This window comes from Gopherus evgoodei, unplaced genomic scaffold (genome assembly GCF_007399415.2).
Source record: "Gopherus evgoodei ecotype Sinaloan lineage unplaced genomic scaffold, rGopEvg1_v1.p scaffold_36_arrow_ctg1, whole genome shotgun sequence".
Lineage (NCBI taxonomy): Eukaryota > Metazoa > Chordata > Testudines > Testudinidae > Gopherus > Gopherus evgoodei.
The window spans coordinates 1,149,846-1,165,708 of NW_022060038.1; the positions used below are offsets into that span (position 1 = coordinate 1,149,846).

Here is a 15,863-nt window from a genome sequence, read left to right on the forward strand (position 1 = left end):
GAGTGACATAGACAAATTAGAGGATTGAACCAAAAGAAATCTGATGAGGTTCCACAAGGACAAGTGCAGAGTCCTGCACTTAAGGACAGAAGAATCCCATGCACTGCTGCAGACTGGGGACCAAATGGCTAAGCAACAGTTCTGCAGAAAAGGACCTGGGGATTACAGTGGATGAGAAGCAGGATAGGAGTCAGCAGTGTGCCCTGGTTGCCAAGAAGGCCAAAGGCACATTGGGCTTCATTAGTAGGATTGTTGCCAGCAGATTGAGGGAAGTGATCATTCCCCTCTATTCGGCACTGGTGAGGCCATTCCTGGAGTACTGCATCCAGTTTTGGTCCCTGCAATATAGAAGGGATGTGGAGAAATTGGAGAGAGTCCAGCTGAGGGCAACAAAAATTATTAGGGGGCTGGGGCACATGATTTATGAGGAGAGGCTGAGAGAACTGTCTTGTTTAGTCTGCAGAAGAGAAGAGTGAGGGGAGATTTGATAGCTGCTTTCAACTATCTGAAGGGGGGTTCCAAAGAGGATGAAGCTCAGCTGTTCTCAGTGGTGGCAGAAGACAGAACAAGGAGCAAAGGTCTCAAGTTGCAGTGGGGGAGATCTAGGTTGGATATTAGGAAACATTATTTCACTAGGAGGGTGGTGAAGCACTGGAATGGGTTACCTAGGGAGGTGGTGGAATCTCCATCCTTAGAGGTTTTTAAGGCCCAGCTTGACAAAGCCCTGGCTGGGATGATTTAGTTGGGGTTGGTCCTGCTTTGAGCGGGGGGTTGGACTAGATACCTCTTGAAGTCCCTTCCCTTCCTGATATTCTATGATTCTAAGAGAAGGCTGAAGACTGAGCTGTGTGGAAACCTGTTTTTGTGGCTGTAGTTTTTAGCTGTTTCTTTAATAAATTCCTCCTGTTTAAGGAGGATTGAAATTCTACTAATCACGACACAAAAATAGTCTCCCTGCTTCTAACACAAAGCAGAGGAGCAAAGCCAGTTCATGGCCAGAGCAATGGTGCTGGGCGGGTGCGGGGGGAGGTCAGGACTCCTGGTTTCTATTCTCAGCTCTGCCACTGACTCTTTGTGTAGCCTTGGGTAAATCACTTTACCTCTGCGTTGCTCAGTCCATTGATAACATGGGGATAACGCTGCCTAGCAGCCTTGCTAAAGAGATTCTAGACGTAGTGATCAAAAGCATCATGCAGAGGGTATGTTAGACTCAGCTTCACTGTTCAGCTTCAGGCCCTAGGCAATGGATGTCCTGTAGTTCTAGATAAGATGCTGTTTAGATGTGTTAATATCTGACTAAAGGTAGGTCTGCTTCTTATCTCCCTCCCTATGGGGCACTGAAGAAAACCCAACCTCTGCCCAGAATCTCACCTTCTCCGCTAATGCAGGGGACCATCCTTCCGCCTCTCCCAGCTATTGTCCTCCTAGCTTCAAAGCTAATCCCTGGCCGTGCCACAGAGGCTTGGCTCAGAGCAAAGGGCTCCCTGCCCAAACCTAGTGTAGGGATCCTGCCAGCTACAGGCCCCAGTCAGGAGGAACAAAAGGGAACCAAAAGCTAAAGAAATAAGCCACACGATGGTTTCTGTCCTCAGGACTCTGTAGCTGAGCTTTAGGGCCCATAAGCTGCATGATGCACAGTCTCATCCGCCTGCAACACAGCCCTGGTTCCAGCCCCCAGCTTCTTTTGTATGAATTCCTGGCTTCCCTCTCCACTTCTCATCCGCCTGTCGCCCCCAGCACTGCGTCCTTGCTGCACTCACTCCAGGCTCTCTGTCAGCCTGCAGCAGCTCCTGTCCCAGCCCTGAAGCAGAGGGAGTTCACCTGGGTAAGAAGGGAGGTCGAGATGATGGACAAAGTTTATGGGGTTGGGGAGGAAAGGAGCAAGCAACAGGGCTGTGACTCTGGGGAAAGTGGCAGAACAGAGGTGGGGATGTGAGGGAAGAGATGGAGAAAGGAGCAGGACCTTGTGGAAATACTTGGGATGGGGGAGGGGCCTTGTGGAAAGAGGTGGGGTTGGGGGAATAGGCAGGGAAGGGCTGTCATAGTATAATTCCCAAATCTGGACCTTAGCGTCCAAAATATGGGTACTAGCATGAATTCCCCTAAGCTTAATTACCAGCTTAGATCTGACAGGCTGCCACCAATCAGGACTTAGAGTAGAGTGCCTGATAGACTCTGGTCTCCCCCAAACCCTTCCCTGGGGACCCCAAGACCCAGATTCCCTGAGTCTCACAACAAAGGGGAATAAACCATTCCCTTCCCCCTCCCTTCTTCCCGCCCTGGGAACACTAGGAGATCACCTGATTCAACTTCTTGAATCACCACACCAAGAGAAGTGTTACCTTCCCCCTCACCCAGAGGCACTACAAATTCAAGCTGCATGAATCTAACACAAAGAGAAAATTTATCCTTCCCTTCTTCCCACCAATTCCCTTGAACCTTAACTAGGAGAAAAAATTAACAGGTCTTACAAGCAAAACTTTTAATAAAAAAGAAAGAAAAAGTAAAAGGTTTATCTCTGCACTTTAGATGGTAAACAGTTACAGGGTCTTTCAACTTATAAACAATAGAAAGAAACTTTCTCCAGCAGAAACACAATTTAAGCTACTTCCAGAAAGTACACATATGCAAATGAAAAAAAACAAATTAAAAGACTATGACCGCCTTTTCTTACTTACAATTCTGAATAGATAAGAGACTGTAGCAGAGAGATTGTCAGAACCTGGTTGCACCTCTAGCCCCATCCAGGACCCAGAGAGAACAAAGCCAAACCCCAAACCCACAAACAAAGACTTCCCTCCACGAGATTTGAAAGTATCTTGTCTCCTGATTGGTCCTCTGGTCAGGTGTTGGCAGATCACTGTTTGTTAACCCTTTATAGGTGAAGGAGACATTAACCCTTAGCTATCTGTTTATGACAAGGGCACATGGCCTCAGCAGTGCAGTTACCAGCAACTAGAATGATTCTAATCCTGTAAGTCAGTGATTTGTACGCAGACCGATTCCTCAGTTTGTCAGGTTGACACAGCACAGTAAGGCCAGGAAACTGATTAATGTCACTTTGACTGTCCAGTCAGTGATTCATGGAAGGAGGCCAAGCATCATGTCACCAGCCAGCTCTGCACAGAGTTCAGTCTGATGGACAGAGCAGCAGGAGAAAAGTTTAGGCTCCTTCATGAGTAAAGAGACGGAGCAGCCTGCCTCGGATCCCTTTCGTCCTCACTCCATAGATGACGGGATTTAGCATGGGGGGTATCAAGTGGTACACATTGGCAATGAGAACATGGAAATGCCCAGGCACATTCTGGCTAAACCGGTACCTGAGGAAGAAGAAGAGACCTGGTATATAAAAGGATAAAATGACAAAGAGATGGGAGCTGCAGGTCCCAATAGTCTTGAGCTGGGCGTCCTTTGTAGGGAGGCTGAAGATGGCTCTGAGGATCTGGGTATAGGACATGGTGATAAAAATCACATCCAGAGCCATCACACAGAATAGCACAAAGAGCCCATAGTAACTACTGATGCGGGTGTCGGCGCAGGCCAGATTCACCATGGCTATGTGTGCGCAGTATGGTTGGGGGATGATGTTGGTTCTGCAATATGGCCACTGCCTCGCCAGGATAGGAATGGGCAGTATAAGCAGGCAGCTGCGCAGCAGCACGGTCAGGCCGATCTTGGCCACAAAGTGGTTTGTGAGGATGGCGGAATGTCTTAGGGGGTTGCAGATGGCCACATAGCGATCCAGAGCCATGGCTATGAAGATCCCAGACTCCATCCCTGAGAAGCAGTGAATGAAGTACATCTGGGTGAGGCAGGCACTGAAATTGATCTCCCTGGAATTGAACCAGAAGATGCTCAGCATTTTGGGCAGGATGGAAGAGGACAGGACCAGGTCAGTGACGGCCAGCATGCAGAGGAAATAGTACATGGGCCATGGAGGCTCGGCTCTGTCTTCACGATGAACAGGATGGTGAAGTTCCCCAAGATGGCTATGGTGTACATGGTGCAGAAGGGGATGGAGATCCAGATGTGGGCTGCCTCCAGCCCAGGAATGCCCAGCAGGATGAAGGTGGAGGGGTTCTTGAAAGCAGTTGTGTTGGAATCTGACATGGAATAGAAGAGGAGGTGTCCAACTCTGAGACAGAACGGTGTCTCCTGAAGGTACTATACGTTCCCTTGACTTCCAGCATGTGCCCAGGGTCTAGGGTGATGCTCGCAGTATAAATGTCTGTATGGAGAGACAATGTTAATTTGAGACATTAAATGTACCGTTGGAGGTTTTTCTAATGGATGAAACAGATTGGTTGCTCTTCACACACTGAAAAATGACATTTTCATTATTCAGGTAAATTAATTGTGAACACATGACCCTATCAATGCCAATTCCATATTTTATGGTGCCCCCCCGCCTCAATAATTCCTGTACATCCTTGTGTGGGAAACCTTAGAATCATAGAATCATAGAATATCAGAGTTGGAAGGGATCTCAGGAGGTCTTCTAGTCCAACCCCCTGCTCAAAGCAGGGCCAATTCCCAACTAAACCTTAATAGGCACCAAAAGGAAACAAGAGTGTGAATATTGGTTATCCATCATTGTTCCTTAATGCAATGAAAGCCAGGCTAGAGAGTCCATGCTAAAGGGAGTTCCCCATTCACTCAGTTGCTCAAAATCTGAGAGTGGAAAGAAAAACAAAGTTTTAACAAACACGTACCAGAGAGAAACATCCCAACTAGAAGACACCTCAGAGGAAAGACCTGGGCATCATTCATAGCAGTGGTCAAAACAAAGAAAATGGAAAACCTGCCTTATGAAAGGAGACTCAAAGAGCTTGGCTTGTTTTGCCTGGCCAAAAGAAGGCTGCGGGGGGATATGCTTGCTCTATATAAATATATCAGGGGGGTTAACGTTAGGGAGGGAGAGGAATTATTTAAGTTTAGTACTAATGTAGGCACGAGGAAGAATGGATACAAACTGGATATTAGGAAGTTTAGACTTGAAATTAGACGAAGGTTTCTAACCATTAGGGGAGTGAAGTTCTGGAACAGCCTTCCGAGGGAAGTAGTGGGGGCAAAAGACTTATCTGGCTTTAAGACTAAGCTTGATAAGTATATGGAGGGGATGTTATGATAGGATAGTTTAATTTGGGCAATTGATCTTGGATTATCACCAGATAAGTCTGCTCAATGGTCTGCGGGGAGATGTTGGATGGGATGGGAACTGAGTTACTGCAGAGAATTCCTTCTTGGGTGCTGGCTGGTGACTCTTGCCCACATGCTCAGGGTTTAGCTGATCGCCATATTTGGGGTCGGGAAGGAATTTTCCTCCAGGGCAGATTGGCAGGGGCCCTGGAGGTTTTTCGCCTTCCCCTGCAACGTGGGGCACGGGTCGCTTGCTGGTGGATTCTCTGCAGCTTGAGGTCTTCAGACCAATTTTGAGGATTTCAATAACTCAGTCCTGGGTTAGGGGTTGTTATAAAAGTGGATGGGTAGGGTGTCTGTGGCCTGCCTTGTGCAGGAGGTCAGACTAGATGATCATATTGGTCCCTTCTGGTCTATGAGTCTATGAGTCTATGGGATGCCTAAGGAATGGGATGGAGAAAATCCTGCTCTGGATCTGGTCACTAAGTCTCTATAAAGGATATAGCAGGTAGAAAGGGGATTTCTGAGACAGGCTATGAGAATGGGGGAGGCTGCCATATGCAGACTGAAAAGTTTGGGACTGTTTAGTTTACAGAAGATACAAAGAAGGGGGCTTATGATAGAGGAAAGGAAAATAATGAATGGGTCTGATTACATTCAAATGGACAAACAGAGAACAGTTCCCAACCATTAACATCTATGGACACTTTTTGTTTCAAAAGGGCTAATTCTTCTAAGGTGAAGCAAATTATCAACAAAACTGATTGGGAGGAAAAATTTTGAGAGAAATATGTGAATGAGAATTGGGTGTTCTTTACAAAGAGATTATTAGACAGCTTGGAAGCCACAATTCCTCAGTCAAGAGCGTGAACAACTTTGGCTAAAAACTGTGTTCAGTAGCAAGGTGAAAGCAGGAGTTGTGGGGGGAAGCAATATATAAACACACACAAACACAAATAACTGACTCTGTAATCTGGTTGAGAAATGCAGAGCAAGGCCCAATGGCTGGAAGATAAAGCCAGACAAATAGCAGCTGGAAGTAAGGGCCAAATTTTTAGCACTGAGGGTGATTAACATCTGGAACAAACTGCAGAGGGAAGTGGTGAATTCTCCAACTCCGCATGTCTGTAGATCCAGACTGGATGTTTTTTTCTGGAAGATCTGCTTGAGGACTTGTCTACACTTAAAATGCTATAGAGGTTCTTCCTTATCACTTACACCTATGGCAGGGGGTTTTGCATCCACACAGGTAATCCACCTCCCCAAGAGGTGGTAGTTAAGTGGACTGAAAAATTCTTCTGTTGACCACATGCCAACTATATCGCAGTTAGGTTGGTATAGCTACATCTCTCAGGGGTGTAGATTTTTTTGCTGTTGCAAGAAAAATAACATGTAATTTTTGGATGCATTAGCCGAGGCATCACGTGCAAGTCAAAGGAGGTGATAGTGCCGATGCACTGGGTGCTGGTTCAGCCACGGATCGAGAACTGTGTCTAACATGGTCACAAATGTATAGGAAGGATGTAGAGAAACTGGAAATTACCAGAGGCGAGCGACAAACATGATGAAAGGGAGAGAATTCAAGCCATATAAGCAAAGGCTGAAGGAAGTGGGTATGTTTAGTTTGGAAAAGAGGAGACTGAGAGGGACATGGCAGCAGTCTTCCGGGATTTTAACAATTTCCACACCACCATCAACCTCAGCCCGGATCAGTCCACTCAAGAGATCCACTTCCTCAATACTACAGTGCAAATAAGCGATGGTCACATAAACACCACCCCATACAGGAAACCTACTGACCCCTATACTTACCTGCATGCCTCCAGCTTCCATCCAGGACACACCACACGATCCATTGTCTACAGCCAAACTCTAAGATACAACTTCATTTGCTCCAATCCTTCGGACAGAGACACCTACAGAATCACTACTAAGCGTTTTTAAAACTACAGTACCCAACCGAGGAAGTGAAGAAACAGATTGACAGAGCCAGAAGGGTACCCAGAAGTCACTGCTACACAATGGACCCAACAAAGAAAGTAACACAACGTCACTAGCCGTCACCTACAGCCCCCAACTAAAACCTTTCCAGCGCATCATCAAGGATCTACAACCAGTGCTGAAGGATGATCACTGACTCTCACAGACTTTGGGAGACAGGCCAGTCCTTGCTTACAGACAGCCTCCGAACCGGAAGCAAATACTCACCAGCCACTACACAACAAAACACTAACCCTGGAACCAATCCCTGCAACAAACCCCATTTCCAACTCTGTCAGCATATTTATTCAAGGGACACCATCATAGGACTTAACCGCATCAGCCAAACATTCAGGGGCTAGTTCACCTGCACATCTACCAATGTGATATACACCATCATGTGCCAGCAATGCCCCTCTGCCATGTATATTGGCCAGACCGGACAGTCTCTATGCAAAAGAATAAATGGACACAAATCAGACATCAAGAATTGTAACATTCAAAAACCAGTAGTAGAGCATTTCAATCTCTCTGGAAAACTCAATGACAGACTTAAAACTGGCAGTTCTTCAACAACAAAATTAAAACAGACTCCAACAAGAATCTTCAGAACTGGAATTAATGTGCAAACTGGACACCATCAAATTAGGCCTGAATAATGACTGGGAGTGGATGGGTCACCACCAAAAGTAATTTTCCCTCTGCTGATACTCACACCTTCTTGTCAATTGTTGGAAATGGGCCACTTTGATTGCATTGGCCTCGTTAGCCCTACAAAAGTAATTTTCCCTCACTTGGTATTCACCCCTTCTTCTAAACTGTTGAAAATAGGTCACATCCACCTTAATTTAATTGGCTTGTCAGAACTGAACCCCCACGTGGTAAGGCAACTTCCATCTTTTCATGTGTTGGAATACATACTCTGCTTGCTGTATTTTTCACTTCATGCATCTGATGAAGTGGGTTTTAGTCCATGAAAGCTTATTCCAAAATAAATGTATTAGTCTCTAACGTGCCAAAAGGACTCCTCACTGTTTTTGCTAATACAAACTAACACGGCTATCACTCTGAAATAAAGAAGATGGAGAAAAGATGTTCACTCTTGCCACAAAGGGCAGGACAAGAGGCAATGGGTTCAAACTACAGCATAGCAGATTTAGATTAAACCTCAGCATAAACTGCCTAAATGTAGGAACAGAAGGACAATGGAACAGATGCCTTGGGAAATCATGGAGGCTGCTTAACTGCAGGTTTTCTAAAGGAGGCTGGACAGTCATCTGTCCTGGATGGTTTAGACACAACAAATCCTGCACCTTGGCAGGGGGGCAGATTAGCTAACATTTGTGGTTCCTTCTCCTCATATGTCTCTAGGATTCTATGATATAAAATGCCAGTTTAGACCAGGCCTTAGTCAAACACAAGGGATTCACAAATGGATTGGCCATTGTATAAGGTGCTGGTGGCACAGCACCACCGTTGGTTAAGGGTGTCTAACATCTTCAATTAGGAGACCTCATTTTAAGTTGCTTATAAATTTGCCAAACTTTAAAAAATTGGACTGAAATTTCACATGCCGGATGTTTGCTTCCGGCTGAATTGTTTTTTGAGTTTCCAGCATAACGTTTGAGCTGACTTCTTAAATGCAGCTAGGAGAAAAGATGTGTTGCCCATGCTGAAACATTCATATAATTGTTCGAGTGAGGAGCCCAAGCACCTCCATGGAGATTAAAGTCAGGGAACAGCCCCCGCTCCCCCGTTAACAACCGGAGCCCTGAAATGCAAAAGGAGGACAAGGTGACAGTGTCTGTGCATTAACACACAGCTGGCTCCCGAGGTCTTTACTCAGTTCTTACTCCAAAGGGAGTTTTGCCTCAGTGGGGTCTGGGTGAATGATGGGCCAGGGCCTCAGAATTTGGCCTTGTATTGTCCATCTGCTAACACCTTTCATCCTGAAAAGTCTACTGTGGCATTGAAATGCAGCCACCTTGGGCTGGAGGCCATCAGCCCGGGAGGGCACAGCAGAGGGACATTTTAACCCATGATACTGAAGCGAACTCATCCCCTGTGGCAAAGGCCCTTGGATGTTTAATGGCTGTGCAGAGTGGAAAGGACCACAGGCCTATTCTCTGTCGCATCACATCCATGTTGTACTGGGTTTGTCACGCAGGTGAGCTCCTCAGCAAGAAGTGGGTACCTGTGAATCCTTAACAAGAAGTGTCTTCCCAGGGAATCCCCCTCAGGTAGCCGTGTCCCACACCTCTCTCACTCCAGCATCTGCAGCAACATCCCACGCCGAGAGCTGACACAGAGACGTGCTCCATTTATAATATAGCTCTGTGCAATCCCAGGGGGGTTTGAGGAGTCTCTAGAGGAAAAGTGAGCATCTGAATATAAACAGGCTGAAGACTAGCCTGTCTGGGCTTCTTGGTTCTTTATCCAACTTTAGGAGTAAACAATAATTAAGTGACCTTTCCAAAGGGAAATGAGAACTCTTGGGCTCTGCGCTGAGTCAGAGAAGAATTGGCTGCTCTGTGCATTTGTGCATATTTAAAAATTATAGTTGATTAGTAGGAAAACTAGGGATAATGCTTTAAACTTCATAGTGTCTGATACCCTGTAAGTCCCAGGTGGGATGGGTAGATACTAAAGAGACACATCTATAGGAAGATACCTGAGGGGAGACACAGGCACTTTCTGCAGGCACACAGGGCTGTTACTAAGGGATCAGAGATCAGAAATTCTCCCCAGTAACTCTCATCATACTGTGCAGCAACTTTCATTGAAGGACCTTCACAACACCTAGCAAAGGAAACTCACTATGGTCATGCCCCATTAAACAGATAGGTAAACTGAGGTATGGGGAGACATTATTTGGCCAAGGTCACACAGAGATTGAGTGGTAGGATGACAGACAGAACCCAGGCATATTGAGTTCCCTGCCGTAACCATGATCTCTCCATCACACCGGGAGGGAAATGGACTCCTGCTCTGGCAGGGGCTGTTCATTCGGTGGGATGAAGAGGAAAGGCTGGAAGAGGGAGTCTTTAGCCATTGCCATCCTGTCAAGGGGAATCTGAGTTTTTCACAACTAGCTGCTGTTTATGAGCTCCCTGCTCCTCTGAGGTGTGAACTCCGGGACTCCACTTCCACTGCCCTTCAGAAACCTGCCAACGCATCACAGTCACTGGGGTCGCTTCAGGAGAACAGACTTAGAAAAAAGCAACACCAACAGAATGTTCCTGTGGAGAGAGGGCAGCTGGGGGCCTGCCTGGGGACAGAGGCCTCCCTCCCCCCAAAGCTGCCATGGAACAAGGGTGTGTGTGGCTACAGGCAGGATATAGATTGGATTAATGTTTGCATTGGGTTTGTTCTCTCTCTCTTGCTTCATTTCCTCCCAGTCTCTCCCAGGTGGAATTGAAATCGAATGTTCCAGGCTGAGTCTGTCTTCCCAGCACTGTCCCGACTGGAAGGTGCTTGGATTCCCACAGCTGAACTTTCTGCATGCTCCTCTGGCTCCTCTGGGGTATTTCTCCAGTGCGGAGCACCGAGGTTTTAAGCACTGAAATGAGACTGAATGAATTCTCCTTCCAAGGGCAATAGGGACGCCGTATTCACCTGCATTCAAGTTACTAATGCTCTGTACCTGGCAAGAATGGTTTGACCTTCGTCTGTAGCTGAAGGCAAAGGGAGGGGGAGGCTCTGATTTGGCTGGATTAGTGTGTTAATTATTTGTGATCATTAATTGTGTTGTGGATGCTTCCAGAGGCCCTGCTCAAGTTCAGGGCCCCTTGTGCTGGGCCCTTCGCAAACACTGAAGGAGAAACAGACCCTGCCGGAAGGAGCTTATAAGATGAGGATTTGGCCCAAGACATTTAACTAGAGACAAAGCATCCGCAGAGACCAGGAAACTTGGAGTGAAGGGTCCCAGCTCAGCCACGGACATACAGGGTGACCTTAGGCACAGGCTCTCTATGCATGTGGTCCCTGGTAAACAAGCAAGATGGGTCGGTCCTGGGGCCGGTTTTGTTCAACATCTTTATTAATGACTGGATGATGGGATAGACGGCACCCTCAGCAAGTTCACAGATGACACTAAACTGGGGGAGAGAGGTAGATAAGCTGGGGGGTAGGGATAGGATACAGAGGGACCTACACAAATTAGAGGATTGAGCCAAAAGAAACCTGATAAGGTTCAACAGGGACAAGTGCAGAGCCCTGCACTTAAGACAGAAGAATCCCAGGCACCTCTACAGGCTGGGGACCGACTGGCTAAGCAGCCGTTCTGCAGAAAAGGATCTGGGGATTACAGTGCAGAAGAATCGGGGTTTGAGTCAGCAGTGTGCCCTTGTTGCCAAGAAAGCTAATGACATATTGGGCTGCATTAGTAGAAGCATTGCCAGCAGATCAAAGGAAGTGATTATTCCCCTCTATTTGGCACTGGTGAGGCCACACCTGGACTATTGCATCCAGTTTTGGTCCCTCCCCCTACAGAAGGGATGAGGACATACTGGAGAGAATCGTTGGGGCATATGACTTATGAGGAGAGGCTGAGGGAACTGGTGTTGTTTAGCTTGCAGAAGAGAAGAATGAGGGGGGATTTGATAGCTGCTTTCAACTGCCTGAAAGGGGGTTCCAAAGAGGATGGGGCTCAGCTGTTCTCAGTGGTGGCAGATAATAGAACAAGAAGCAATGGTCTCAAGTTGCAGTAGGGGATGTCTAGGTTGGATATTAGGAAACACTATTTCACTAGGAGGGTGGTGAAGCACTGGAATGGGTTACCTAGGAAGGTGATGGAAAATCCTTCCTTAGAGGTTTTTAAGGTCCAGCTTGACAAAGCCCTGGTTGGGATCATTTAGTTGGTGTTGGTCCTGCTTTGGACTAGATGACCTCCTGAGTTCTCTTCCAACCCTAATATTGTATGATTTTAAGAGAACACAATGCAGAGGACCAATGCCAGTGCATGGCCAGAGCAGTGGTGCTGTGGGGTCAGGACTCCCGGTGCTTATTATCAACTCTGCCACTGGCTCGTTGGGTGGCCTTGGGTAAATCACTTTACTTCTGCGTGGCTCAATCCATCAATAACATGGGGATAACGCTATTAGGAGGCTTATTCCTTCACCCTCTCACTTCCCTGGTCCTTCTTGCATGAACAGAGACCAACAATACCCCAAGTCCGAAGATGCAAATAATTTGATGTTTATTGGGGTGAACTTCCCGCAAGCATGATTCCAGTTTCCTTCCTCAGTGTCCCCCTTCCCAGCTCTGACACCACAGAGTCTTGCCTGTGTCCCTGTTCCCGTTCCCACCCCTTAGCAAAACATGATTCCAATTCTACCACCCCCATTCCCTGTTCCCTTTCCCCCCCACTTACTTCCTGATTGACTGCAGATTATATAGGAAAACTTGAGTTCTGCTTAGCTATTCCTTAACCAATCATTTTACTGAAATTTAACTAACCAACCCTAACGTATTGTAACATGGTTATTTAACCAGCTATATCCCACATCATTCATTGGTTTACACCCAGGAAAATTAATTATACAACAGACAGAAACAATCACAGAACCAGATAGAGATTATACAGACAAAAAATAGGGAAGTAGAGACTACAGTGATAGAACAATATAGAAATGAGGATTTCACATCCCAGCTATTGATAAGTGAGTTCTTGCCAGACAGGATGCTATCAAACTAAGTTTCCTTTTACATCTTCTAGGCTCTTCCCTTTCTCTGGAGGTGATGGAATATCAGGACAGGATTGTATTCCTAACAGCCCAATAGCACCGTATTTCAATGTGACTAGTCTGAGATGTGAGGATGTGACCATTCACTTCCCAGCTTATGGCTGCCTCTGCTGCTTAGCCAAAGGCCTTAGCTTAAGAACAGGGCCTCACAGTGAGAAAGAAACAAAAATCATTGTTTGAGTAAAGGCCTTTCTTTTATACCTCTATAACTAGCTAAGTGATAAACATACACTTAAAGTATAGGCCTTTGCTGACAGGCCTGAATATCTATACCCTAACACTCCACACCCCATTTTTCCCCCCCTTTGGGATCTTCCTTCCCAGGTATCCCTGGAAAAGCACAGGACATATGGTGACACATTTCCTGATAGGGCCAGGCACCAAGGTGGAAGGTGCTGATATTCCTTTTGTCCCACTGCCCCTTGTGTAGTACAGTGCCCTGCACCGTCTCTCATACGGGCAGACCACACGTATTCCAATTAGTGTCCAGACTCCCCATTATATTGGGCCTGAGAAGGTTGTGTCCGGGTTGTCTAGTGCACTAAGGGGGAGGACGTACTACATTACTTATAGGTTATAATAGTGGCTGTTTTCTAGGGGGTTGTTCCCCCGTGATCGTTTCCATATGCAACGTAACACAAATACAGTTAACAATACACCAGCTGCTATGATAATCCACAGCAACACTGAGAGGCCTGACCACTGCAGTACAGTCCGACATCCTGGCCTCCACCAAAACGCTGTTTCTCCTCCTTCAACAGGGTCAAGATCTTAGTGTGTCCAGTTGCTGGCAGTTGCAACAAGCTGCCCCTGCAGGTTTTATGTGCTTTTGTCCATATCATAAGCCCACTGAATATCCAGAGAGAAATGGGTCATTGTCCAAACCAAGTTAACCAGGTGGTATGGAATCAGGCAGTATGCCCCGGTTTGATTATTCACAGCAATAAGATTTACAGATCCATTTGTGCACCAAAGTCCAGAGAGCAGCGTGTAGACGTGTGTAGTTTGGTTGGGGGCTGGTATAATTGTGCCCTCAGTAATATGTAAATTTACAGCAAAACTCTTCATACCCAGTACACCCAATTGTCCACCCCTTGCCATAGGCCATTGATCCTGCTCCTCCATAGTCATAGGAGAGGGGCACAGTCAAACATCTTCTCTGGATTTACACCATTTTACGCACCCCTCCATTGATTCCCAGCGAGCGCCTCCCCTTCTTATTATTCCCATAGGGTTTCTATTTCCAGGCACCATGGTAGCTATTACAGTGGTGCTGGCCTCCTAGCTGAGCATTTTGCATTCACGCACACATCTCCCTCTTCCTCCCCAGGTCAGCCTTTTGAAGCCATCCCCCACCCATGTCACCAAGGTTTTCTGTTCATTGAAACACAACAATGCTAGTAACAAGATAAACACTACAGACAAACAACATAAAACATAGATCCCTGGTATTCTGCGTTATTCTTCCTCTGGCACCAGCATGCTTGTAGAGTGTCTGCAAAACAAAAGAAACAATTTCCACCCCCCTGGTGGGGACAGATTATTGCTTAATAATTATAAAACCAATTCCTTTTAAAAAAGTCCTTGTTAATTGCAGGAAAAACAGAAGAATTACCTCCAGGCTGTCTTTATTTTGTTCTATAGTCAGGCTAGTGAATTACTCCATTCACTGGTCATTTATGAAATTCATGAGGTGGTATGCCTCAGTTTCCCCTCTTGTACAACACACACATACTCCTCTTAGGGTTAACCTGTCCCCCTTATTTTCAGGTTTGATTTGCTTTTTCACCTCTCTTTTCTGGAGGGCCATAATCTGAGTCTTCTAGTAGCTTTTTTGCTGACCAGATGTATTCATTATTTGCAGGTTCTTTGTGCTGCCACTTATGGGCAGTTTCCACCTTCTTCTGTCAGCTAGGTAATTTGCATCCACACAGAGGCTTTCTTGGCTTGCCTTTGGATCCAAAGCTATCAGCAGCTCAGAGACTGTCTTAAAAGGGACATGTTCCACTTCCCTCCGAGTTCTGATGACTTTCCACTTTCATTTCCTGCTCCAAAACACACACAGATCTGAAAAAGAGATCACAACCACTTGTGGCTCCTTTGGAGCCCGAATAGGTCACTTACTTCTTTAAATCACTTACTCCTACATTTAGTTCTTTCAGATGGTGCAATTTGTCTGTAACAACTCAGCCACCAAGTACAATCATTGCCACACAGCTGCCTTAACCTGTGCTGTCTTTACCTTGAGACTGTTCAAAAGGCAGTAAAACATTTGTCTATATGGCTGCCCACGGATCTTTTACTTCAAAAATTCCAGGAATACGGCAGACCTCTCTCATCCTTTGTCCCAAACAAAACAAAAACAAAAACATTTCACATAAGTATCCAAAGTACCCTCCATTGAAACATCAGAAAAACAAAAGTGTGGAAAGGCGGGGGGAGCAGAGGGGAAGAGATGGAAAGATACCAGTTAAGCCTGTTAGGGCAGTTTAAAGTACAGGCTACCAGCAGCAAATTAAGTTCACTGAGAGAAAGAAGAAGGAAAAGAAGTGAAGGACATAGTTAGCTCTGAGCCAAGAGTAGGCTCCCTGGTTGAAACAGCTGGGAACCCCTACCCCCAGGTTCTCATCCTGGTTCTGGGAGAAGACTGGGGGTTGTTACATGCTCCTGCAAACCCTGCCACTTTGCAACCTTTGCTTTTTCCCTCCACTCCCCCAGGACCAAGTCTCAGCTCCTATCTCTAAAGCTGGTCTGTTAACTCTGCTTCTGACTCTAAAACCTGTTGTGCCAAATGATCTTTAACTACCCTAACTAATGTACAACACTGCAGCAGCCCCTGCTGAAACAGCACCAAACTTGAAAGGTTACTGGCAGCTTTCCATAATGCTGCCCTTACTTCAAACCTCTCACAAGTGGATTGAAGTGCCTCCTTTCCCTGGAAGGCATCCAGTCCCCATGGGCAGGGACATTCTTCCACTACCCATATACCAAAGGAGGGTG

At 46.3% G+C, this 15,863-nt stretch overlaps 1 pseudogene; it reads right to left on the reverse strand.

Annotated features, from left to right (window-relative positions):
• Positions 1-3,163: 3,163 nt before the first annotated feature.
• On the reverse strand, positions 3,164-4,110 carry LOC115641884 (annotated as a pseudogene).
• Between the last annotated feature and the right edge of the window lie 11,753 nt (positions 4,111-15,863).